Source organism: Zea mays, chromosome 1 (assembly GCF_902167145.1).
Source record: "Zea mays cultivar B73 chromosome 1, Zm-B73-REFERENCE-NAM-5.0, whole genome shotgun sequence".
NCBI classification, from domain to species: domain Eukaryota; kingdom Viridiplantae; phylum Streptophyta; class Magnoliopsida; order Poales; family Poaceae; genus Zea; species Zea mays.
Window position 1 is genome coordinate 37,509,436 of NC_050096.1, and position 14,439 is coordinate 37,523,874.

Below are 14,439 nucleotides of genomic sequence, written 5' to 3' on the forward strand. Positions count from 1 at the left end.
TATAGTGGGAGATGCCCTGGCATCAAGGATGACATTGGCTTCCAAAGGGGAGACAATGTCAAACTTAATGCCCCTCCTAAAAGATTGTCTAATTTTGTTAAGGGCAAGGCTCCCATGGCTCAGGATAACGAGGGTTATATTTTGTACCCTGTCGGTTATCCCGAGCACAAGATTAGGAGAATTCACTCTAGGAAGTCTCACTCTGGCCCTAATCATGCTTTTATGTATAAGGGTGAGACATCTAGTTCTAGGCAATCAACCCATGCAAAATTGCCTAAAAAGAAAACTCCTATTGCATCAAATGATTCCAACATTTCATTTAAAACTTTTGATGCATCTTATGTTTTAACTAACAAGTCCGGCAAGGTAGTTGCCAAGTATGTTTGGGGCAAACACAAGGGGTCAAAGACTTGTGTTTGGGTACCTAAAGTTCTTGTGTCTAATGTCAAAGGACCCAAAACCGTTTGGGTACCTAAAATCAAGAACTAAATTTGTTTTGTAGGTTTATGCATCCGGGGGTTCAAGTTGGATCATCAACAGCGGGTGCACAAACCATATGACAGGGGAGAAGAATATGTTCTCCTCCTACGAGAAAAACCAAGATCCCCAACGAGCTATCACATTTGGGGATAGAAATCAAGGTTTGGTCAAAGGATTGGGTAAAATTGCTATATCACCTGACCATTCCATTTTCAATGTTTTTCTTGTAGATTCTTTAGACTATAACTTGCTTTCAGTTTCGCAATTATGTAAAATGGGTTACAACTGTCTTTTTACGGATATAGGTGTTACTGTCTTTAGAATAAGTGATGATTCAGTAGCATTTAAGGGAGTGTTAGAGGGTCAGCTATACTTGGTAGATTTTGATAGAGCTGAACTCGACACTTGCTTAATTGCTAAGACTAACAAGGGCTGGCTCTGGCATCGCCGACTAGCACACGTTGGAATGAAGAATCTTCACAAGCTTCTAAAGGGAGAACACATTTTAGGACTAACAAATGTTCATTTTGAGAAAGACAGGATTTGTAGCGCATGTCAGGCAGGGAAGCAAGTTGGTGTTCATCATCCACACAAGAACATTATGACGACTGACAGGCCACTCGAGCTCCTACACATGGACCTATTCGGCCCGATTGCTTACATAAGCATCGGTGGGAGTAAGTACTGTCTAGTTATTGTGGATGATTATTCTCGCTTCACTTGGGCGTTCTTTTTGCAGGAAAAATCTCATACCCAAGAAACCTTAAAGGGATTCTTGAGACGAGCTCAAAACGAGTTCGGTTTAAGGATCAAGAAAATTAGAAGCGACAACGGGACGGAGTTCAAGAACACTCAAATTGAAGGCTTTCTTGAGGAGGAGGGCATCAAGCATTAGTTCTCTTCTCCCTACATGCCACAACAAAATGGTGTTGTAGAGAGGAAGAATCGAACTCTATTGGACATGGCAAGAACCATGCTTGATGAGTACAAGACTTCGGATCGGTTTTGGGCCGAGGCGGTCAACACCGCTTGCTACGCCATCAACCGGTTGTATCTACATCGAATCCTCAAGAAGACATCATATGAACTCCTAACCGGTAAAAAGCCCAATGTTTCTTATTTTAGAGTCTTTGGTAGCAAATGCTTTATTCTTGTTAAAAGAGGTAGAAAATCTAAATTTGCTCCTAAGGCTGTAGAAGGCTTTTTACTAGGATATGATTCAAACACAAGGGCATATAGAGTCTTTAACAAGTTCTCTGGGCTAGTTGAAGTTTCTTGTGACATTGTGTTTGATGAGACTAACGGCTCTCAAGTAAAGCAAGTTGATCTTGATGAGATAGGTGATGAAGAGGCTCCGTGCGTCGCACTAAGGAACATGTCCATTGAGGATGTGTGTCCTAAGGAATCCGAAGAGCCTCCAAATGCACAAGATCAACCATCTTCCTCCATGCAAGCATCTCCACCAACTCAAGATGAGGATGGGGCTCAAAATGATGAAGGAGAAGATCAAGATGTTGAGCCACCTCAAGAGGAGAGCAATGATCAAGGGGGAGATGCCCATGATCAAGATGAGGAAGATGAACAAGTTCCAAGGCCGCCACACCCAAGAGTCCACCAAGCAATCCAACGAGATCACCCCGTGAACACCATCCTCGGCGACATTGAAAAGGGGGTAACTACTCGATCTCGTGTTGCTCATTTTTGTGAACATTACTCTTTTGTTTCCTCTATTGAGCCACACAGGGTAGAGGAAGCACTACAAGATTCAGATTGGGTGGTGGCGATGCAAGAGGAGCTCAACAACTTCACTAGAAATGAGGTATGACATTTAGTTCCACGTCCTAACCAAAATGTTGTAGGAATCAAGTGGGTCTTCCGCAACAAGCAAGATGAGCATGGTGTGGTGACAAGGAACAAAGCCCGACTTGTGGCCAAGGGATATTCACAAGTCGAAGGTTTGGATTTCGGTGAAACCTATGCACCCGTAGCTAGGCTTGAGTCAATTCGTATATTACTTGCCTATGATACTTACCATGGCTTTAAGCTTTACCAAATGGACGTGAAAAGTGCCTTCCTCAATGGACCAATCAAGGAGGAGGTCTATGTTGAGCAACCTCCTGGCTTTGAAGATAGTGAGTATCCTAACCATGTATACAAACTCTCTAAGGCGCTTTATGGGCTCAAGCAAACCCCGAGAGCATGGTATGAATGCCTAAGAGACTTCCTTATCACTAATGGCTTCAAAGTCGGAAAAGCTGATCCTACTTTATTTACTAAAACTCTTGACAATGATTTGTTTGTATGCCAAATTTATGTTGATGATATTATATTTGGGTCTACTAACGAATCTACATGTGAAGAATTTAGTAGGATCATGACACAAAAATTTGAGATGTCAATGATGGGGGAGTTGAAGTACTTCTTAGGATTTCAAGTGAAGCAACTCCAAGAGGGCACCTTCATTAGCCAAACGAAGTATATTCAAGACATTCTCAACAAGTTTGGGATGAAGGATGCCAAACCCATCAAGACACCCATGGGAACCAATGGGCATCTCGACCTCGACACGGGAGGTAAATCTGTAGATCAAAAGGTATACCGGTCGATGATAGGTTCTTTACTCTATTTATGTGCTTCACGACCGGATATAATGCTTTCCGTATGCATGTGTGCAAGATTCCAAGCCGACCCTAAGGAATCTCACCTTACGGCCGTAAAACGAATCTTGAGATATTTAGTTTATACTCCTAAGCTTGGGCTTTGGTACCCTCGGGGATCCACATTTGATTTAATTGGTTATTCGAATGTCGATTGGGCGGGGTGTAAAATTAATAGAAAGAGCACATCGGGGACTTGCCAGTTCTTGGGAAGATCCCTGGTGTCTTGGGCTTCAAAGAAACAAAATTCCGTAGCTCTTTCTACCGCCGAAGCCGAGTATATTGTCGCAGGCCATTGTTGCGCGCAATTGCTTTGGATGAGGCAAACCCTTAGGGACTATGGTTACAAATTAACCAAAGTTCCTCTTCTATATGATAATGAGAGTGCAATCCGCTTGGCGGATAATCCCATTGAACATAGTCGCACTAAACACATAGCCATTCGTTATCATTTCTTAAGGGATCACCAGCAAAAGGGAGATATCGAGATTGCATATATTAACACCAAAGAACAATTAGCTGATATCTTTACCAAGCCACTAGATGAACAAACCTTTAACAAACTTAGGCATGAGCTAAATATTCTTGATTCTAGGAATTTCTTTTGATGTTTTGCACACATAGCTCATTATTATACCTTTGATCATATCTCTTTCATGTGCTATGAATAATGTGTTTTCAAGTGTATTTCAAACCAAGTCGTAGATTGAAAGGGAATTGGAGTCTTCGGCGAAGACAAAGGCTTCCACTCCACTCCATCAAATTACTCATCCTTCGCCGTCGCTCCGAGCAACTCTCCAACTTTGGTATAATCTTCACTCATATTGTGTTCGCCAAAGGGGGAGAAAGTAGTTATAAGGGCTTATATTTCACTCAAGTATCCGTTTTTGGCGATTCATGCCAAAGGGGGAGGAAGTATTAGCCCAAAGCAAAAAGACCGCACCCACCACCAATTTTCACCGCACCCACCACCAATTTTCAAAATTTGAAGTTAAGAAAAGGTTTTGAAATGAAGAATTTTTCAATTGTATCCTATTTTTGATAGAATTTCAAATTGGTTCACCCTCTTCAAAAACTAACATCTAAAACCCTCTTGAACACTAAGAGGAGGATTTTATTGAGGGGGAGTTTTGTTTAGTCAAAGGAAAAGCATTTGAAACAGGGGGAGAAAATCTCAAATCTTGAAAATGCTGCTCAAAAATCTTATTCATTTACCTTTGACTATTTGCAAAAAGACCTTGAAAAGAATTTACAAAAGATTTTGCAAAAACAAAACATGTGGTGCAAGCGTGGTCCAAAATGTTAAAAATAAAGAAACAATCCATGCATATCTTATGAAAATATTTATTGGTTCAATTCTAAGTAACCTTTGCACTTACACTATGCAAACTAGTTCAATTATGCACTTCTATACTTGCTTTGGTTTGTGTTGGGATCAATCACCAAAAAGGGGGACATTGAAAGGGAATTAGGCTTACACCTTTTCCTAAATTGATTTTGGTGGTTGAATTGCCCAACACAAATAATTGGACTAACTAGTTTGCTCTAGTCTATAAGTTTTACAAGTGCCAAAGGTTCACAATAAACCAATAAAAAGACCAAGAAAGGGTTCAAACAAAGAGAGCAAAAGACAACCCAAAGGCACCCTGGTCTGGCGCACCGGACTGTCCGGTGCACCAAGGAACTCGAAGCTGAACTTGCCACCTTTGGGAAAATGGGAGGCCGCTCCACTATAATTCACCGGACTGTCCGGTGAAGCACCGGATAGTGTCCGGTGTCACACCAGACTGTCCGGTGTGCCAGCGGAGCAACGACTACTTCGCGCCAACGGTCGACTGCAACCGCATTCAATGCGCTACAGTGCGCGCCAGAGTCAGAGCACATGCAGTTGGCGCACCGGACAGTCTACAGGACCTGTCCGGTGCACCACCGGACAGCCTAGAGGCCCCACCAGTCAGAGCTCCAACGGTCAGAACCCAACGGTCGGCTGACGTGGCTGGCGCACCGGACAGTGTCCGGTGGTGCACCGGACTGTCCGGTGCGCCATGCGACAGCAGCCTTCCAACAGCCACTTTTTGGTGGTTGGGGCTATAAATACCCCAACCACCCCACATTCAATGGTATCCAAGTTTTCCACCTTCAACACATTACAAGAGCTATAGCATTCAGTTCTAGACACAACCAAAGTGATCAAATCCTCTCCCAAGTCCGGAATCACTCCAAATCAAATAGTGACTAGAGAGAGCGACATTTGTGTTCATTTGAGCTCTTGCGCTTGGATTGCTTCTTTTCTTTCTCATTCTTCTTGTGATCAACTCAATTGTAACCGAGGCAAGAGACACCAATTGTGTGGTGGTCCTTGCGGGAACTTTGTGTTCCGTTTGATTGAGAAGAGAAGCTCACTCGGTCTGAGTGACCGTTTAAGAGAGGGAAAGGGTTGAAAGAGACCCGACCTTTGTGATCACCTCAACGAGGAGTAGGTTTGCAAGAATCGAACCTCGGTAAAACAAATCCTCGTGTCTCACTCTTTATTTGCTTACGATTTGTTTTCACCCTCTCTCGCGGACTCGTTTATATTTCTAACGCTAACCCGGCTTGTAGTTGTGCTTAAGTTTATAAATTTCAAATTCGCCCTATTCACCCCCCTCTAGGCGACTTTCAATTGGTATCCGAGCCTGGTGCTTCATTAGAGCCTAACCGCTCGGAGTGATGTTGGGAGCATCTGCCAAGAGGGAGATCGGGACCGGCGAGAAGCCCGCCACAAGCCATGGGAAGGCTCCATCCGGGGAATCCGCCAACAAGGTGAAGGGATCCCCTTCACACGACAAGTCGCGTCGGAGCGGTGACAAGAAGAAGAAGAAGATGAGGAAGGTGGTCTACTACGAGACCGATTCTTCGTCGCCATCCACCTCCGGCTCCGACACGCCGTCCGTAACTTCTAAGCACCATGAGCGTAAGAAGTTTAGTAAGATTCCCCTACGCTACCCTCGCATTTCCAAATGTACTCCATTACTTTCCGTCACATTAGGCAAACCACCTATGTTTGATGGTGAAGATTATAATATGTGGAGTGATAAAATGAGACATCATCTAACCTCACTCCACACTAGCATTTGGGATGTCGTTGAGATTGGAGTACAGGTACCATCACCGGGGGATGAAGACTATGATTCGGACGAGGTCGCTCAAATCCGGCATTTCAACTCTCAAGCCACCACTATAATCCTCGCCTCTCTAAGTCAAGAAAAGTATAACAAGGTGCAAGGATTGAAGAGCGCCAAGGAGATTTGGGACGTGCTAAAGACCGCGCACGAAGGAGATGAGGTGACCAAAATCACCAAGCGGGAGACGATCAAGGGGGAGCTCGATCGCTTCCGGCTTTGCCAAGGGGAGGAGCCACAAGACATGTACAACCGCTTGAAGACCTTGGTGAACCAAGTGCACAACCTCGGGAGCACCAAATGGGATGACCATGAGATGGTCAAGGTTATTCTAAGATCCCTCGTTTTTCTTAATCCTACGCAAGTTCAATTAATTTGTGGTAATCAAGGAAGAAAGCTCACTCGGTCAAAGTGACCGTTTGAGAGAGGGAAAGGGTTGAAAGAGACCCGGTCTTTATGACCACCTCAATGGGGAGTAGGTTTGCAAGAACCGAACCTCGGTAAAACAAATCCTCGTGTCTCACTCTTTATTTGCTTACGATTTGTTTTCACCCTCTCTCGCGGACTCGTTTATATTTCTAACGCTAACTCGACTTGTAGTTGTGCTTAAGTTTATAAATTTCAGATTCGCCCTATTCACCCCCCCCTCTAGGCGACTTTCAACTACGCCATCAGTGGCCTTCGCGCTGGCGTCCTTTACAACCACTGCATCAAAGATCCACCCAAGAACCTCCAGGAGCTGTATCAGCTGTTCGAAAAATATGCCAGATCCGAAGAGCTCCACCAGCGCAAGGTCGAGTCCCAGAGGAAACCCAAAGACCCTCCGCAGTCCAGCCGAACGTGGACGAGACCGTCGTAGTCAAACTCCGGCCGGGACGGCCGCAGTCAGCAGCAGGTACGCAACATCGCCAACCAGCACCCCGCTGGTGAGGCCCCTCGCCACCAAGATTATCCCCCAGGGCCGCGGCAATGGAACTCGTGGTCGGGGCCGAGGACGGGCGCAGCAGCCGCGCAGATTTTACTGCTTGTTCCACGGCGAAGACTGCACGCACCCAACAAGGGACTGCCTGGAAACGAAGGCCACCAGAGACAGGATGTCTCGGGCGCAACCAGCCGACAACCCAAGAGTTGTCGCGCACACATATCAACAACCCCCACAACCATACAACCATGGCCCCGTTCCGCATCCACCTAACCACGCATACCAACACCACCAGGAGGTACAAAATCGTACCTCCCCCACTCCCACCACCACACCCGCAACAGCCAAACATCCACCACCCCAACCACCCCAAGCACCAAAACAAGAAGACTTCGCTGATCAGCCGTATCGCGAAGTCATTCACATGATCACTGGGGGGTCCAACGTAGACTTCGACACGAAGCGACAGAAGAGAGACCACTACCACAGCATCAACCACGTCGCCGTCACCGGTCCAGTCATGCAGACAAAGTGGTCCCCTGTGCCACTGACCTTCGACGCCAAAGACGTCGACCTACGCAGTGCCCCCCACATCGACGCCATGGTTATCAACTGCAGCGTGGCAGGCTGGGACCTGCACAAAGTCTTAGTTGACAACGGCAGCCAGGCGAATATCATTTTCCTCCACGCCTTCGACCGCATGGGCATCAGCCACAGTTTGCTTAAACCTTCGAACAACCCCCTATATGGCTTCGGCGGCAAGGGCACCTTTCCTGTCGGCAAAATAGAGCTCCCCCTCTCCTTCGGTGTACCACCCAATGCACGAAGTGAGCAAGTCACTTTCGACACCGTCGACATGGTGTACCCGTACAACGCCATAATGGGCCGGGGCTCCATCAACAAGTTTGAGGCAGCCATTCACGGACTCTACCTGTGCATGAAGATCCCGGGTCCACAAGGCGCGATCACAGTCTACGGCAACCAGCAGGCCGCACGCAACATAGAAAGAGACTTCGTTCCAAGGCAAAGGAACGTACGCTGCCTCACGGCGCAGCGCGAGGTCCCCGAGGCTACCAGCCCAACCGCCAAAGAGCATGAAAAGGCACAGCTGCAGAGCAACGATGGGACCAAGACCGTTCCCCTTGACCAGGCAACGCCCAAGCAAACAGTCATCATAAACGAAGACCTTACTTCGCATGACGAGGAGAGACTCCTCTCCTGTCTATCCAAAAATAAGGACGTCTTCGCCTGGTCCGCCCTCGACCTGGTCGGAGTCAGTCGCTCTGTCATCGAGCACAGCTTGGGAATCGACCCTTCGGTGAGGCCGAAGAAGCAGCGGCTGCGCAAGATGTCTGATGAGAAAACAGAAGCTACCAAAGCCGAAGTACACCGCCTGCTTGAGGCCAACTTCATCGAGCCAGTCGCCCACCCTACGTGGCTCGCCAACGTAGTCATGGTGCAAAAGAAGAGCGGCAAGTGGCGGATGTGCATTGATTTCACCAGCCTCAACAAGGCCTGCCCCAAGGTTAATTTCCCGCTGCCTCGGATCGACAAGATCGTCGATAGTGTGGCCGGGTGCGAAGTCATGTCACTCCTTGATTGCTTCTCCGGCTACCACCAAATATATATGAAGGAGGAAGACAAGGCCAGCACCAGTTTCATAACACCCTTCGACACGTATTGCTTCATCAGAATGCCAGAGGGACTTAAGAACGCTGGGTCCACATTCTCTCGCCTCACCAAAACGGTGCTCGAGAGCCAAATCGGCAGAAACATATTTACGTATGTGGACGACATAGTCGTCGCCAGCAAAAGCAAAGAAGACCATCTAGCTGACCTCGCAGAAATGTTCGTGAACATGCGGGATGCACGACTTCGCCTAAACCCCAAAAAGTGCGTCTTCAGCGTCCGCCAGGGGAAGATACTAGGCTACCTGGTGTCGCATCGAGGGATCGAAGCCAACCCGACCAAAATCCAGGCCATCATCAACATGACGCCCCCGTAGTCAGCCAGAGACGTCCAACGACTGACAGGCAGATTGGCCGCCCTCAACAGATTCATTTCCAAGTCCGCAGAGCGAAGCCTACCTTTTCTCAAAACGCTTCGCGGCGCAAAAGACTTCGCATGGGGACCAGAGCAAGTGGCGGCCTTCGCTTCACTAAAGCAGCACCTGTCAGAGCTGGCGATTCTTACAAGCCCCAACCCTTCGCTACCCTTGTTGCTCTACACTGCAGCTTCACCGCCCGCGGTCAGCGTAGCGCTGGTTCAAGAACAGGACAGAGAGGGCACAACCAGACAGTGTCCAGTTTATTACGTCTCTGAAGTGCTCACGACATCCAAATGCAACATGACAGAACTGGAAAAAATCGCCTACGCGGTCGTTATGGCTTCGCACAAGCTGCGCCATTATTTTGAAGCGTTCAAGGTATGGGTCACCTCGGACAGGGGACTCGGCGAATTATTCAGAAATCTGGAGGCATCTGTCCGGATCGCCAAATGGGATGCCGAGCTTTCCGGATACCATATCACATTCGAGCCCAGGACAGCCATCAAGTCACAAGTCCTAGCAGATTTCATCGTCGATTGGACCGGGCCAATAACACAGCTGGACACGACTGCAGAGAAGGTGTGGACCATCCACTGCGATGCCGCATGGTGCCATGCGAGGGCAGGCGCAACTGCGGTCATTACTTCACCCACAGGGGTCAAGCACCGATATGCAGCACGACTCAGCTTTGCTTTGGAGTCCGACAGATGCACCAACAATGTAGCAGAGTACGAAGCTGTCATCCTCGGCCTTTGCAAGTTACGGGCACTTGGTGTCACCACCTGCATAATCAGAACAGACTCCAAAGTGGTTACCGGCCAAGTCGAGAAAGATTACGCAGCAAAGGACCCCGCACTTATGCAGTATCTCGCGGCTGTCCGCAGCCTCGAGAGACAATTCAAGGGCTTTACCTTGCAGCACGTGGACCGAGCCAAGAATGAGGAGGCGACGCATTGGCCAAGGCAGCCGCCAGAGGCGAGGCCCTGCCCTCCGACGTGTTCTACCATGTCATCGGCACGCCAGCCGTCCGCAGCCCAGAGGGCCTCCAAATCACCAACGACACCGAGGGCCACCGCATAGTCAACCTCATCATGACCGAAGACTGGCGGGCACCAATAACCCTGTTCCTGCAAGGATACTATCATCCGAGCGATATCAACGAGGCCAAGCGCCTCAAACACCGAAGCCGGGACTTCGCACTCATTGAGGGACAACTTTACAAAAAGGGGGTCAGTCAACCCATGCTTAAATGCGTCACCGAGACCGAAGGCGTCCAGATCCTGCGCGAAGTCCACAACGGAACTTGCGGCTCTCACGCAGGGCCTAGGGCCCTAGCCGCCAAGGTGATCCGGCAAGGCTTCTACTGGCCTGCTATGATTTGCGCCGCGAATCGGGTGACGAGGTCCTGCGAAGCCTGCCAGAAATTTTCTCCACGCTCGAGAAACCCTTTGCGGTTCACAAAGCTCATCACCCACACATGGCCTCTTCAGCGCTGGGGCCTGGACATTGTCGGGCCGCTTCCCACGGCCCAAGGGAACCTCAAGTTCACCTTCGTCGCCGTTGAGTATTTCACCAAGTGGATCGAGGCAAGAGCAGTATCCACGATAACAGCGAAGACCGCCCAGAAATTCTTCTGGCAAAACATTGTCTGCCGATTCGGAGTCCCGTCCGAGCTCACAGTTGACAATGGCAAACAATTCGACAGCCAAGACTTCAGGGACTTCTGCTTCTCCATTGGCACCAAGCTTGCCTTCGCCTCAGTGTACCACCCACAATCCAACGACGTCGTAGAGCGTGCCAACGACAAGATCTTCACGACAATCAAGAAAATGCTCCTCAACGACAAGAAGGGTAAATGGGCCGACCTGCTACCTGAAGCAGTCTGGGCACTGAACACGACCGAGTGTCGGGTGACTGGATTCACTCCCTTTCGCCTGCTATACGGATCGGAGGCCATGACCCCGCAGGAAATGAAACATGGGTCCCCACGGACAAGCGCTTCAGCAGTACTCGACGTCGACGAGCTAACCTCCAAAGATCTCATCGACGGAGACCGTGTCTTCGCCCTCCAGGCCCTCAACAAATACCAAGTCCAAACGAAGGCCTGGCGTGAGCACACAGTCATCCCAAGAGAATTCAACGAAGGGGACCTCATACTTGTCCGCACAACCCGGACAGAGTCACGGGGTAAGCTGGAGCCAAAGTGGGAAGGACCATTTATTGTCAAGACGAAGTCATCTCCCAGCGCATACAGACTAACAACACAATCTAGCAAAGACCCGGAACATTCCTGGAATATTGGCAATCTCCGTAAATTTTTTGTTTAAATCCTCAGGGCTAACACGCCCTTGTAATTCACCAAACAGTTTTATTCCGGCCCGCACTCTTTTCCTCCCGAGGGGTGAGGTTTTTAATGAGGCGGAGCCATGTAATATACACACGAAAATCCCCCACAAAAAATTAAAGCAATGTCGAAAAAGACCGCATCGACGGTCTTCGGCATTCGACCACATCGAAGTCACCGCGAGGAGCAGCGAAGCCTCCCTCGCGTGCGACACTCCGCGCAAAAGTCGCCTAAGGGTGCAGCCAGACTAGCACAACAAGTGCGAAAAAATCGAAGTCTTTTTCCAAAAGACTCTCCGTGCAAAAGTCGCCTAAGGGTGCAGCCGGACTAGCACAACAAGTGCGAAAAAATTGAAGTCTTTTCCAAAAGACTCACCGTGCAAAAGTCGCCTAAGGGTGCAGCCGGACTAGCACAACAAGTGCAAAAAAATCGAAGTCTTTTCCAAAAGGCTCTCTGTGCAAAAGTCGCCCAAGGGTGCAGCCGAACTAGCACAATAAGTATGAAAAATCGAAGTCTTTTCCAAAAGACCCTCCGCGCAAAAGTCGCCTACGGGTACAGCCGGAATACTAGTACAAAAACATCGAAGCCTACGGGAGCGGCCTGATCAACGAAAGCGCGCAGCTTCATCACACAAGAGTATGATTACATACATACAGCGAGGGCATCACACATTACATTGGCTCAACCTTCGGGATGATACCCATCTCCCTATAGTTGAACAACATTATCCTCAATTCCTCACCCGCAAACAGACTTCGCAGCTCTCCCTCACCCACACTCGCCCCAGCCGGCGAGGACAACAATTCCCGCTTGCCAGCCCCGTCCACACGAAGGCAACCACCTTCCACCTCACCACGATGACGTCTATCACCTCGCGGCAACTCACTCACCCTCCGTTTCGCCACCGCCCTTCGCCGCCTATGCCCAACACTCGCACCCGGAAGATCCTCATCACCCATCACACGCGGCGAAGCCTCCGTCGCAGCCACATCCAATGCCGCAAAGTAATCCAAATCCTCATCCGAAGACTCCTCTGTCCACACAATCGAACTCCCAGAATCATCAGACTCAAAACACTTAGACACCGAATCATCAGAATCGTCTTCAGCAACCACGGTCGAAGCCGCCACAAAATTATCATTGACAGTACCGATTGCGTGCGCAGGCCCAAAATCCTGAACTTGCGCAGCAACCAAGGTTCAGTAACACAGACAAAATTTACAAACTCCCCAAACTCCTACTCAGCCACCTGCGAAGGCCCGGCCGCGGCCGTGGGGTCTTCGGTCACCGGCTCAGCCACCACCTTCGGGGGATCTTTGGCCGTCGGCGCAGGGGCTGGCAAAGGGCCTTCACCGGCCACGGTAGGCACGGATGCAGCCGAGGAGCCTTCACCGGCACTCGAAGGCGGCACCGGGTCAACCTCAGCCTCGGGCGGCGCGCCGACCAGATCTCCAAGGTCCTCGACATCCTCGGCACGCGCCATCTGCAGCAACAGCACACCCATTCAGCAAAACCACACATACCCCAACACAACCACACAAAACAACAGATAACCTTTATCTGCTCTATCGCCCGGTCAGACCGCTCCTTAACCGCATCCCGACCGTGCGGACCCCACATCCTGTCGAAGAGTGCTTCCGCTGACTGCTTCACCACAGGGTCTTCGGCCTTGAAAACTTCACGTTCAAAGTTCTCGTCTGATTGGTCGAACACCTCCTAGTGTTGGCACCCCTCGCGGGACAACGCGTTCAGGGTCCCCTCGCAAGTGACGAGGGAGGCGAAGGACATGAAACCCTGCACAATAGTCGGGAGCACTAGCAGCTCCTCCTGCAACCATTCGAGGAAGCGAAGGCCTGCCTCTTGGTCAGGTACTTCGAAGTCTACGGTCCACGCACCCAGATCGTGGTACGCATCCACGAACTGCGCGTGCGTCCGCCCGACTTCCGAGCACGCCGAGGCCTCGGCCTTGTCCACGTGGTCGTGCAGGGCGTTGAATGTTGCCTCCCACTCCTCGGCGCGTTGGCTGGCGAGACTGTTCTCCGCCCGCGCCACCTTCGCCTCCGCTCGTGCAGCCTGCGCTTCAGTGATGGCCTGGTTAGCCTCCCTCCTCTCCTCCGCCAGCCGGCGCCGGAGGTCCGTCTTCTCGGCCTCCAAGGCAGCCACCTTCTCCGCCAGCCTGCGGTTTTTGCTCTCCACGGCCGACTTCTCCCGGACAGCATCCGCATGCTGCGCCCAAAGACTCTCGACTTCGACAGCGACGTCTGCAGTCAGGACGCCCAACGCAACACGGTCGGCGAAGTCGGCCGCCTGACAAAAACACATGAGACCTAAACCTTCAACGAAACAACAAATATCGAAGTCCAGCACAACTTACTTGCTTCAGCTGCTGCGTCAGCCGCTGCGACACCTCCCTCAGCCGCTGGGACATGGTGCCCGCCACGTCCTTAGCGGCAGAGGCCGTCAGAATCTCGCCGCTCGCGCAGAAGGCGGCCCACGAGTCCTGCGCGGCTCCCTTCGCCCTTACCACCGTCGATGGCGAAGTCGTTGCCACCGAAGGCGGGACAACAACCAACTGTCCCTCACCCGACCCTGCAACATATCTTCGGTCAAAAAAAACTTACCAACAAGATAATCCTCGACACTGATATTCATGCCGAAGTCAGCAACATGTCTCCCCGGTGTAGGCAGCTCCTGCCCTTTCGTAGGTTCGCCGAGGGGAGGCCTGCCTTCGCAAGAGGCGGCAGCCTTCGCGCTTGCCGACGCCTTGCTGGGTCCGGGAGCAGCTGCCTTCGCAGGCGCCACCGACTTGCTACTGTCGGAGGCAGCAG